Source organism: Mirounga leonina, unplaced genomic scaffold, assembly GCF_011800145.1.
Source record: "Mirounga leonina isolate KUSES-001 unplaced genomic scaffold, KU_Mleo_1.0 Mir_166, whole genome shotgun sequence".
Taxonomy (NCBI): domain Eukaryota; kingdom Metazoa; phylum Chordata; class Mammalia; order Carnivora; family Phocidae; genus Mirounga; species Mirounga leonina.
Window position 1 is genome coordinate 38,180,806 of NW_023270418.1, and position 4,985 is coordinate 38,185,790.

The 4,985-nt window shown below is 51.2% G+C and overlaps 1 pseudogene; it reads left to right on the forward strand.

Moving 5' to 3' along the window:
* Positions 1-3,995: 3,995 nt before the first annotated feature.
* LOC118016347 overlaps positions 3,996-4,985 on the forward strand; it is a 1,922-nt pseudogene continuing 932 nt past the window's right edge.

A 4,985-nucleotide genomic window follows, 5' to 3' on the forward strand; every position in this document is an offset into this window, starting at 1 on the left:
TGCCACGTCACTGACTCATTCCCTATGCTGTGCCCGTCACCATCCTTCACCCATCGGTCTCTGGCCGCCTGTTGCATCACCTGGGCAGATGTCTACAAATGCCAGCCCCAGGCTCAAGTGTAGCTCAGAAGCAGTGTTCCCGGGGGTACGGCCTGGACATCTGGTTGGTCTGAATCCCTTCCGATGATTCCGACAGTCGGGGCTGGCCCTACTGGAGACCAGCCTGCCCAGCTCTTCTTCTCCTCCATTTTCCTGCCATATCTCCAGAGTGCTGTCGCTACTGGAGGTGGACTGGGTGCCCCCTTGGCTGCGTTTGGGTTGTGGCTTTTCTTCTTCTCCAAACCGCAGCCCCTGGAAGTGCAAGCTATTAGCGGTTGCCCTGTAACCCTTCCCAGCACCGTCTGAGACACGCTCTCCAACTACCTCACAGCTGAGGGGTAGAGTCAGGCCTCCCCCGCTGGCGACTCGGGTTACCAATTGTGATGACTTTGCTCGCACATACCCAATCCACCTCAAGTTCTGGCCCCTCCCCCGGCCACCTCACCTGCACCTGCTGCAGTCGGCCACTGCCAGGCCGCGTCCTGGTCTCCGCAGCACCAATGTCTGCACTCCCCCCTTTCTAGTCGGGGGAGCCTCTCATGCCCAGCAGGCACTCAGGGAGCACCCTGGCTGACTGTCACGGTCCCCACGCACTTCCCGGCCCTGGCTTACTGCACCATCGTGACAAGGCACCCCTCCCTTGCTCACAGACGCGCTTCCCGCCCCCTGCCCCCACCCCCAGCACTGGGTGACCCCTGCCCACCCCCTCTCTTCCTCCACCTGCTGCCTCAGCGGATCTCACGTCCAGAACTCACCTTGGGTGCGTCCTTAGTGCTGCTCACGGCCTCCAGGTCTCCAGGGTGGGGGTCCTCACGTCCTTTGAGATGGCTACTTGTCACACTGCCAGTCTCGCCTTACCTTCTGGGCCTCGGCTCTTACTTCACCGAGAAACTGAAGAAATCAGAAGACAAACCACACACAGTCACAACACTACATCCACCAGCGTGCCTTCCTTCACAGGCATATATTTGTGTGTCCTCCTGTTGTGTGAGAGGACCTGTCTGCACACACACACACCAACGGCATGTGTCCCTTCTCCCCAAGGAGGCATTCGCTGCCTCCTCCTGCAACATCCAGGTAGTATCTCTACTGCATCATCCTTATGAGCATATATTCATGCTGTAACATGACCCGACTTCAAGCAAAATACAGCCAAACACAAGTGCCCCTTGACACGGTGATGGAGGCCTGCCCTTGGCTCTCCAGACTCTCAAGACACCACTGTGTCTTCCTGGATGTCCTGGGAAGCTCCTGGTCTTCTGTTTCCTGGTCGGGTTTGGCTAACGATGAGGGACCAGTACGTTCAGCATCCATTAACTTTATAGGGATGGATCTTTATTTGATGGAAAATTATATTCAAAACATTCTACCAAAAAAGCCCACATTCTATTGATTCATAAGGTGTTTGGTTACAATTTTCACAGATGTGCAAATACCAAGATAATATTTGTTAATTATGGAATTCATGATCACAATTTGCAGAGCCTCTGTTCTAGTTTTTGAACATTTATTTGTGTCCTATGGTCTTCTGTGTCCTAATGAAGAAAAGTGGTATTCTGTTCTTGCACAGAAAGATTAAGCTCATTAGATATTGAAGATGTCAGACTGTCTGACTTGTGGTGTTAATGAGCTGGGGCCACCATGGCTTTGCTTCTTGCAGAGACACTAGGAGCTCATCTGTAGTGAAACATTCTCAGCTGGACTCCTCCCCTTGATAACCACCGTATGTAAAAATCTATCAGCATTTGCTTATGATGAGGTTCATTATGACACACAATAAAAAGAATAATTCTAGGTTTAACCCATCAGTTGTTACACAAGCCACAATTTTACCGCCTCTCTAAGCACACTGCTTGGGTCAGCTGATGTTTTCCGGGAAGGGCATGGTCACTAAAGAAAGCAGGGCGTTGACTGAGGTCCTGGGGCTAGCTCATCACTCTGGGAGGCTGCTCCAGAGCCCTATTCTCATTGATGATGGCTGTGCCATCAGAACACACAGCACAAAACTCAGTCTTCAAATTATACTGTTTGGCAACGTAGCTGTGCATGGTTTTGCATGATTCAGAGCGAACGGTTTTGTTGGCAATGAAGCTAAAAAGAAATTTCTAAGTTTGCATCATCCCCATATTCAAATCACACATATGCATGTCATCCATAACTGGATTCATCAGGTTTTGATGAAAAATATTCTGGTAGTTTCACTTGTTCTGAGTTGGACTTCTATTTCATTTACCAGCTCCTTGAAATGTTGAGCGGTGGTGTCTTTGGAAAGCGGTACCGAACGAAGCTCTTTCTCTGCTGCAGACACACCCAATATTTTCAAGGAATGACTCTGGTGCTTCCAGTCCATGCTGCAGCAGCAATTGTAAGTCCTTGTTTGGTCTTAGCAACCAGAAGTGCCACTTTGTCAAAAGCCTGCAAAGTATTTAAGTTTATATGTGTGAAGTATTGAAAATCTGGTTCTGTCAGCTTCTGAGCTCAATACCCTTTCTTTCAAGCAATTTATTTGGTTTTGCACTTATTATGTTTTATACGTAAATGCCCCTCGGGTTCTGATAGTCTCAACACCTCACCAGCTAGTCTGTCACTGCAAATCGCACACAGAAGTTTTAGCCTTTCACCGTTAACTAAAATGGAACCAAGGCAACAAGAGCGTATACTTCCAAGTTCTAAGAACATGAACTCTGTCTTCATTTCCTTGTCGTCAGGGTGTTTACTGATACAGCCCCATTCAGAAGAGCAGCACCTTTTCTTAACAATGGCAATCCCAGGGAAGAATGCTTCCTAAGTCAGTGTTAAACTATGAATTAAAAAACCACCTGGGTGGCTCAGTCGGTTAAGCATCTGCCTTTGGCTTGGTTTGGGTCATGATCCCAGGGTCCTGGGATGGAGCCCCACGTCAGGCTCCCTGCTCTGCAGGGAGTCTGCTTCTTCCTCTCACTCTCCCTCTGCACTCTTTCTCTCTCTCTCTCAAATAAATAAATAAAATCTTAAAAAGAAAAACACAACAGAGTAGACTAGGGTTAGGGTCATGGTTAGGAATTAGGGTTAGGATTTGTGTTCATGGGGGTGCTGAATGTGTGCCTTGGCTAAGGTTTTCATTCAAAATCCTCCTGCTCTAGTTCCATTCCAGTCTCCCAAATGGCAGGATTTCCTTCCGTGTTGCTGGCTGAGTCTTCTGGTGTTGGTCAGTTGTCCCAGACTCTGTTTTTCAGACCTAGGCTTTGGGCAAGGGTAGCGTCAGAGTGATGACTAAGGTTAGGGTTAGGACCCTGGAGCTTGGAGGGTCCAATCTGCCAACAGGGTGGAAATCTCTTTGGAGGACAGAATTGAAGGCGAGGGTAAGATTGAGGGTCAGGTTTAGGGTTTGTGCTCAGGTGGGTGCTGAATGTGTGGGTTGCTTTAGGTTTTTATTCAGAATCCTCCTGCACTAGCCCCATTCCTGTCTTCCAAATGGCATGATTTCCTTCTGTGTCACTGACTGAGTCTTCTGGTGTTGGTCAGGTGTCCCAAATCCCTTGTTTTTCAGACCTAGGCTTTGGGCCTGAGTAGTATCAGAACCATGATTAGGGTTAGGGTTAGGACCAGGAGCTTTGTGGGTATTATCTGCCAGCAGTGTGGAGACCTTCCCAGAGGGCTGATTTGGGGGAAGGGTTATGGTGAGGGTGAGGGTTAGGATTTGTGTTCAGGGGGGCACTGAATTTGTGTGTTAGGGTTAGGCTCCAGGTGCTGAGAACTGGGAGCATAGGGACATGAGGGCCTGGGGCGGTGGGGCAGGGGCGGTGGTGGAGGGGCCGGGGACCTGGGGTCCAGGCTGGGGGCAGTGGGGACAGGGCCCAGAAGGGCCAGGTGCAGGGGGTGGGGACCTTGGCTTAGGTCGGTGGGCGTGCAGAGTCATGGCCCCTCTGTGCTCCTAGAACCAGGCGGCCCGAGTCAGAGCGGGCAAGGGGGACAAGCCGGTGACGTACGAGGAGGCGCACGCACCGCACTACATCGCCCACCGCAAGGGCTGGCTGTCGCTGCACACGGGTGAGGGGCCGCGGTGCTGGGGGGGGGGGGCGGCCCGCGGATGAGGTTCTCGGCCGTGGCTGCCACGCAGACACCAGATAACCGCGTGCGGAGGCCGGACTCCAGTCCTCCTCATTCAGAGGCCTCCGTTCTCAGATTTCGTGCTCCCGAGTCGCTGTGGGACGGGGGCAGAGCCCGCCCCGCGCCCACACCTTCCCCGCCGGGGCGCTGCCGTCCTCATGCCGCTCCTGCTGTGAACAGGTGTTCTCTTCGAGATCCATTAGTGCCCCATGTTTAGTTTTGCGCTTTTGGGGGAGACTTCGCTGCCCTAAAATAGCCCTGATGCTGAAGTGTGAAGCCCAGGAAGGGTGTGGCGTACCCTGGGGGGAAAATGTGCATGTTAGGTAAGCTTCCTTCAGGCACGAGTTATGATGCTGTTAGCAGAGTTCAGTGTTAATTGGTCATGTGTATTAAACAAGGGGTCTTTAGGCAGAAACACACATGAAACAAGGTTATGTATTGATGTGTCTTAACCAAGGGCATGCAGAAACCAAACCCCTTATATCCCCTAGGAGCAAGGGTTCAGTGTTCCCTAACTCATTGCTCATGGTGACCTTATAGAACATAACTACTGGAAAGTAAGGAGAATCAGCTGTGTTTTGTTCAGTATGAGGCTTCTCAACTTGGGTGTTTTGAGATCCATCTGTCTAGAGAACTTAAAATACAGATTCCTGTCCCCCACCCTTTTCAGGTTCTGGTTCTAAGGTCTGGGGCTGGGTGTGGAGACTCTAAAGGCATACTGTAGGAGATGTAGGAGTTTCAGGATCTGGGGATCTGGGGCTGGGTGTGGAGGTCTGGGGCTGGGTGTGGAGACTCTT